Source organism: Oratosquilla oratoria, chromosome 7, assembly GCF_046742065.1.
Source record: "Oratosquilla oratoria isolate Oo_2021 chromosome 7, ASM4674206v1, whole genome shotgun sequence".
Classification (NCBI taxonomy): domain Eukaryota; kingdom Metazoa; phylum Arthropoda; class Malacostraca; order Stomatopoda; family Squillidae; genus Oratosquilla; species Oratosquilla oratoria.
In genome coordinates this window covers 50,730,596-50,738,095 of record NC_134783.1, presented here as the reverse complement: position 1 = coordinate 50,738,095, position 7,500 = coordinate 50,730,596, and the positions used below count along the sequence as shown (strand labels likewise).

The 7,500-nt window shown below is 40.5% G+C and overlaps 1 protein-coding gene across 8 annotated transcripts in view; it reads right to left on the bottom strand.

Annotated features, from left to right (window-relative positions):
• The window catches only part of LOC143027151 (uncharacterized), a 313,416-nt gene that overhangs the window by 225,727 nt on the left and 80,189 nt on the right, over positions 1-7,500 (bottom strand). For 2 of the 8 annotated variants that reach the window (XM_076188225.1, XM_076188228.1), the window contains one exon: positions 4,566-4,634. The exons of the other annotated variants lie outside the window; for them this stretch is intronic. The gene's annotated coding sequence lies outside the window, so the exon portion shown is untranslated. The remainder of the gene's footprint in view (positions 1-4,565; positions 4,635-7,500) is intronic. 8 annotated transcript variants of the gene reach the window in all.

Below are 7,500 nucleotides of genomic sequence, written 5' to 3'. Positions count from 1 at the left end.
TGGTTGGGGGTCGAAGGACGCCTGGTCATGCAGAGGTAGTCACACCACGCAGAGTGTGTACAGACGGAGACAAAAGCTCGAAAGATCTTCTCCGTATTGCCGTTCTATCAACACGGGGAACAATAGACGTCCCCCGTTTATGTTAAATGTGTTGTCTGTCTATGTACCTTGGAGCAGTACGTACTTGTAGATAACATTATCTATTTTATTTCATTTTATCTTATTTTTATTTATTTTACTATTATTATCATATATATATATATATATATATATATATATATATATATATATATATATATATATATATATATATATATATATATATATATATATTTTTTTTTTTTTCGGGGCTGTCACCCACCCGGACCGCCCCGCATAAATAAATGAATAAATAGATAAATAAATAAGTAAATAGAAATAGATAAAAAAAAAATCGGACGTTGGAGTTCAGCTGTACTTTGGATACCTAAAGTCTAGTTTCTCATCCAAAGGGGAGCCACGGAACTGAATCATATCCTTTGACAGCTGAGGAAAAGGAAAGGCGACACACACACACACACACACACACACACACACACACACACACACATGCACACGTATAGTGTATATATGCGAAAAAAAACACAAAAGTTCAAAGCGTATATTACATCTTCAGACAAGATCTGAAGTTTGTCTGAAGATGTAATATACGAAAGATCTTACCGTCTACGCTTTGAAATTCTCCTGCGTTTTTTTCGCATATGTACCCCAGGGCAAATTGAGGTTTCTGCATTTATATATATATATATATATATATATATATATATATATATATATATATATATATATATATATATATATATATATATATATATATATTATATATATATATGATGAAGGTGGAAAAAGAAGTCACGGGTCTAGTTCCGAGTTACTGAGTTTATTCCTGACCGGTTTCGCTCTATGCGAAACCGGTCAGGAATAAACTCAGTAACTCGGAACTAGACCCGTGACTTCTTTTTCCACCTTCATCAACTTGTCATAATGTACCAACATATATATATATATATATATATGTAGGACGAGGACGAGGAGAGCCTGTTACGAAGAGAGAGTCTGACAAGAAGAACTTGTGGGATGATGCAGAGGTGCTCGAGGAGGACGGTAAACACGATTTTTTTCCATCACTCCATCTTGTGTACGAATGCGAAGCATGGACACCTGCCTCTCGGACTATTTCTCGTTCAAAAGACTTTAGTTCCTGAACTATGCCATCTTTAATTCATCCTGAATGCCAAGATGTAGAGAAGGGAGCATATGCTGATCGTATACGTGTCTTCTAGGCCCCTAAGAAATATTGTGACAGACTTTAGACTTTTTGTTCTGGCTGTTGCGGTGTGATTTAGTTTGGGTGGAGCGAGCGCCTGGCTGCCAAGGAGGGGGAGGGGCGAGGGGCGAGGGGGGAGGGGGGAAGGGGGAGGGGCGAGGGGGGAAGTATTAAAACCATCTCAGTAATTCGCTCAATCTGGCGAAACCCTTTAGGAACCTGGTTTTGGCCAATTTGCCAAAAAAAAAAAAAAAAAAAAAAAAAAAAAATCCATTCGACTCAGGGACGCTTTCCGGACTGTGTTTGTTTGGTTGTTCATTTGGTTGTTTATTTACTTATTTTCTCACTCACTTTCACTCTCTTTACCTCTCTCTCTCTCTCTCTCTCTCTCTCTCTCTCTCTCTCTCTCTCTCTCTCTCTCTCTCTCTCTCTCTCTTAGATTGTAACTGGTGTCCTCTCATCTTATTCGATGGCATTTTGACACAGCCTTCCTTGTCTATAAATTGCTTCCCATTGACGCACTTGCATAGGCCATAACATGTGTTTGTGTGTGTGTGTGTGTGTGTGTGTGTGTGTGTGTGTGTGTGTGTGTGTGTGTGTGTGTGTGTGTGTGTGTGTGTGTGTGTGTGTGTGTGTGTGTGTGTGCGCGTACACGTGTGTGGATGCGCGAGGAGGAGGAGGAGGAGGAGGAGGAAAAGGAGGAGAACAAGGAGGAGGAGGAGGAGGAAGAGAAGGAGGAACTGGGGGAGAAAGAAGAAGAGGAGCAGGAAGAAGAGGAGAAAGATGAGGGAAAACGAGAAGGAAGAGGAGGAGGAAGAAGAAGAGGAGGAGGATGAAAACGAGGACGAAAATGGGAAGAGGGTATGGAGAGGAGTAGGGGAAGGGGAAGAGATGGCTAGATGTTCACCCTCTCCTCTCTCCCTCCCTCCCTCTCTCTCTCTCTCTCTCTCTCTCTCTCTCTCTCTCTCTCTCTCTCTCTCTCTCTCTCTCATGCACACACACACACACACACACACACACACACACACACACACACACACACACACACACACACACACACACACACACACACACACACACACACACACACACACACACACACACCCGTTATCATATACTTGTCAAAGGCCATTGAGGTGTTACAAACTGCCTCTCCTTCTACTGTAGAGCCGGAAGCAGAGAGTGCCCTCAACCTACAGGTGCCAAAGCTTGGCACCTCCCAACACTAAACCCCTTCAATCTGGTAACCCCGTTCCCCTTCCCTTTCCCGGTTAACAACGAGTCACTTAAACGAGTTCAAAGGAAGGAAGATGTGGCCCTCTATGGGGTCCCGACCGATCTAGTTCCAGTTCATCTTGGGGGTCGTCTCTTTTAAGTGAAATGAAGGGTCTCAAGGCGTGAGGAGGCGTCGCCGTATTGAAGTAGTCAAGCCTCAATATGCAACTTTATCAACACGTTCACTGTGAGTCAGTTAATTTAGTTTATTTTGAATCCCGTTGCGTAGTTTTATTAGTTGTAGGAAGATCTTATACAGACCCAAATGCAGACACACAGACGCAGACAGACGCAGACACACAGACACATACACACACACACATACACACACACAAACACACACACACACACGCGCGCGCGCGCGCGCGCGACTCGTGGTGCAGTTGGTACAGTTCCCGGCTGCCACTACGGCAGTCTGGGCTCGAATCCCGCACAGGGATGAAATAATTTTAGTGTCGCTGCGCTGCAAGTCGTTGCTCCAACTCTCATGGCCGGGAAGTTGGGTGTGTGTGTGCGCGCAAGGTCCCGACACTGCTCTCAACTTTCGATTCCGATACGAGTCCCGATACTGCTCTAAACTTCCGATTCCGGTACTGCTCTCAACTTCCGATTCCGATACGAGTCCCGATATCGCTCTCAACTTCCGATTCCGGTACGAGTCCCGATACTGCTCTCAACTTCCGATTCCGATACGAGTCCCGAAGCTGCTCTCAACTTCCGATTCCGATACAAGTCCCCATACTGCTCTCAACTTCCGATTCCGATACGAGTCCCGATACCCGCAAAGATTCATGGTTATTTCGAGGCCCGACAGTTGGTTCATCATTTATCGGAATCGGAAGTTTAGAGCATTATCGGGACTCGTATCGGAATTGGAAGTTTAGAGCATTATCGGGACTCGTATCGGAATCGGAAGTTTAGAGCAGCATCGAGACTCGTATCGGAATCGGAAGTTTAGAGCAGTATCGAGACTCGTATCGGAATCGGAAGTTGGAACAGTATCGGGACTCGTTTCGGAATTGGAAGTTTAGAGCATTATCGAGACTCGTATCGGAATCGGAAGTTGAGAACAGTATCGGGACTCGTATCGGAATCGGAAGTTTAGAGCATTATCGAGACTCGTATCGGAATCGGAAGTTGAGAACAGTATCGGGACTCGTATCGGAATCGGAAGTTTAGAGCAGTATCGGGACTCATATCGGAATAGTTAAGAATTTTTGTATCATCCCATCACTTGGATAATATCTTTTAGTAATCCACCAGAGCTTGGTTATCATTGTAGTGCACAATTTCTTTTACTATAATATACACTGCCTCTGACCCAGGGCAGTGGACAAGGTGCAGGGATGACCCGTCATCCAGGAGGTGCTAAGATAAGAGGCAAGGTGGAGGGGAGTGGAATGTATTTAGGGAGGGAATGGGTGGAAATGGTTTTATACCTTTTTCTTTTTGGCTACCTCCCTTGTAAGGGGGAAAAAGCCTTGGTATATGTATGTATGTATAATATACAGAATATAAAAAATAGCACATATGTGGGAAATAAACATGTGCCAGTTTGATTTGGCACGACGTATGCCACCCCAAAACCCAGCGTCTCCCAACCTTTTCCGACCATAGCACCCCCTGTTGTCATGTCTAAGCAGTCCAGCAACCCCTATCGTGTTATCAGAAGGATAAAAGAAAGTGAAGTGTACTGCTTGATGATTTATTTTCTTGATTCCTTAGAACTGAAACAAATTGACATTATTGTTTGTAGAAGAAATAAGAATACCCTAGAAAAATAGAATAGCATGGAAAAAGTCAAATGTGCACAACTGAGTAATCAATCATACATATATCAATGTGATCTTTGTGTGCATCAATTCCCAGCACCCCCTATAATTGATTTCAGCACCCCAGGTCGGGAAACGCTGTCCTAAACGGACTTCTTGGGGCGCACGGGCTTATAAACGCTTATAAATCATATTCTCACTTAGTACATTACCGTTTATCTTCGTAGTCCAACAGACCCTGAACATTCCCCAGGAGTCACTTAGGAGCCTAACATGCGTACCTGAAATAAACGATGCAAAAATAAGTTTAAAAAAATACACAAATTCTGCAACAAATTTTGCATCACATAAAGTCCGAACAAGTTGCACAGGAACTTTTACAACGCTGATAAGAAATAATGATAATTGTGAGAGATAAGCATTAACAGAAAATATTATTGACATTAAACAATAGTGCCTGTGCAACGCTGACGTGAAATAGTGATAACTGTAATGAATAAATAATGATAAATAGAAAGCATAATTTACTATAAACACTAGGAAATATAATATGGATGATGACAATAATTAATAAAGAAAAAAGATAAATGAAAATATACGAAGATATAGAGAATTATAAATGAAGATTTATAAATATGAATACAAAACAAATCAAAATAAGAATGATAAAAACAAGATAAATAAAAAAAAATTATGAATAAATAAATGAATAAATAAATATATAAATAAATAAATAAAAATTTCTTGAAACCACTAGGTCATTCTCATGCTCCCTCTCCCTCTCTCTAAAAAAAAAAAAAAAATTGAATAAAAAAAGAATCGATATAATCTTCATCAGTTACGCCAATTTGGGCGATGGTGACTTGCGCCAAAAACCATTAGTCCAACAACAACAACAACAACAACAACAACAACAACAACAACGACGACGACGACGACGACGACGACGACGACGACGACGACGACGACGACGACGACAACAACAACTCCGTCCACGTGCTATACTCACCTCCTACTCCACCTCCACCTCCTCCACCCTACCTCCTCCTCGTCTCTACCTATACCTCTTACCTCTCCCTATGTCTTACACACTTCCTTAGTCCATATTTTATCTATTTTCCTCTTTCTCTATCATACCCTCTCTCAATTTCAGTTTATCTTGAGTTTGTGTTATATGCATAGATCTTTACATCTGCATTTATGTACAAACACGTGTACAGTCTGTGTTGTATCTTAAAGACACACACACACACATACACACACACGCGCGCGCGCGCGCGAGAAATCGGTAGAGAAAAAATAAAAAAAAAAACATATAAAACATATTAAATAGAAAGTACATGCAATCACATACACATTCTGTCAAGCACATTCTCACATTCACTCTCCCATACGCATGCACACGCACACACGCACACGCACGCAAAGACAAAACGTATTGGCTTTTGGCCTGATGATGTGCACACTGCATATACATAGCGTTCCGCTTGATGCCATTGAAGGCTGTATCACTTTTTTTTTCTTTTTCTTTTTTTTTTTAAGCCAAGTTTGGTCCTGGACATATTTGGAAGACCAGCGTGACCTGACCAATGGATTTGCAGACGACACAGGATATCACGACCTGGGCTTCTGTTAAACATGTTACCACATTCCTTCCCTTGCATCTATTCTATCTATCTATTTTACTCATCTATCTTATCTATTATCTTAGTTATCTCTCTTATCTATTATCTATCTTATTTATCTATCGTATTTATCTATCCTGGGAAAGCTCGCTGGCCAAGCGGGTTAGAGCGTCGTTACTTGCGGCGATGGTCGAGGGGATGGCGGTTTGAACCCTGCCGCCGGTGAAGTTGGACAAAGGGCATGGTTCATTAGATTTCACGATACAAAGTCCTCTGTGAGGGGCACCGTCCTACCCTCCCGATAGAGGGGAGTTTGTGACGTTAAACTATATCATCCTCATCACATATCTATATTCTTTACCTATCTTATTTATCTATCTTATCTATTTTTTATCTATCGCATTTATCTATTTTATTTGCCCATCTTATATATCTAATCTTTTTTATCTATTCTATTATATTTATCTATTTCATTTTATCTATCTTATTTATCTGTTTTATTTATTCATCTATTTCAATTAATCGTCTACTATATCCATACAGTTATTCTATTTTTTCACCCATTTTATTCAATCATTGATAATATTTTATTATCCATCATCATTATCAACAGCATCAGCATCACCATCATCATCATCATTATCAACAGCATCAGCATCATCACCATCATCATCATCATTATCAACAGCATCAGCATCATCACCATCATCATCATCATCATCATTGTCATCATCGTCATTGTCATCATCATCGTCGTCATCACCATTATCATCATCATCAATCACTGATATTACCATTATCATTAATATCATTATCACTATCATACTATTATCATTATCATTTCTATAATCCAGGTCAGATACCCGATTTTGCAACAAAATCGAAACAGGATATTAGGATATAATACAATAAATAAAATATGAATTAAATAAATGAAAATATAAATATAAATCAAATAGAAATAGAAATAGAATATAAAAAATTAAATATAATCATGAATCTAATTCGGTACATGTATAAATACTCTTGTACATACAGAAATATTCCTGATCTCGTACTCGGGTTCGAGTCCCACGCGCCAATTCCCAACAGTATCAGCTACCCGCCCCCAAAAGTCCCCCCAAAGCGCATATACATAGGGCAAAGGCGACGACTTCGACCCCAGCTACTCAGCGCCTCATGGCGTAATAGCCCCCTCACCTTGATGATGCCTCGAGTTTGTTATATAAACTCTGGTCTTCCTGTTTGACGCCATTAAAGATTTGTAATCTCGTCAGTCGTCGGTCCTCTACACTCTGGTCAAGGATCTAATCTTCAACCTCTTCTCTCCTTGATCCTCTTCTTTCTTTCTTTCTTTCTTCCTTCCTTCCTTCCTTTCTTTCCTTCTTTCTTTCTTTCTTTCTCTCATTCCCTCTTCCTTCCTCTATTTCTTTCTCTCTTTGTGTCTGTCCTTGTCTTTCTTTCCTTTCTTCCTTTCCTCTTTACTTCCTTCTTTTTTCTCTTTCCTTTTTTCCTTTCTTTC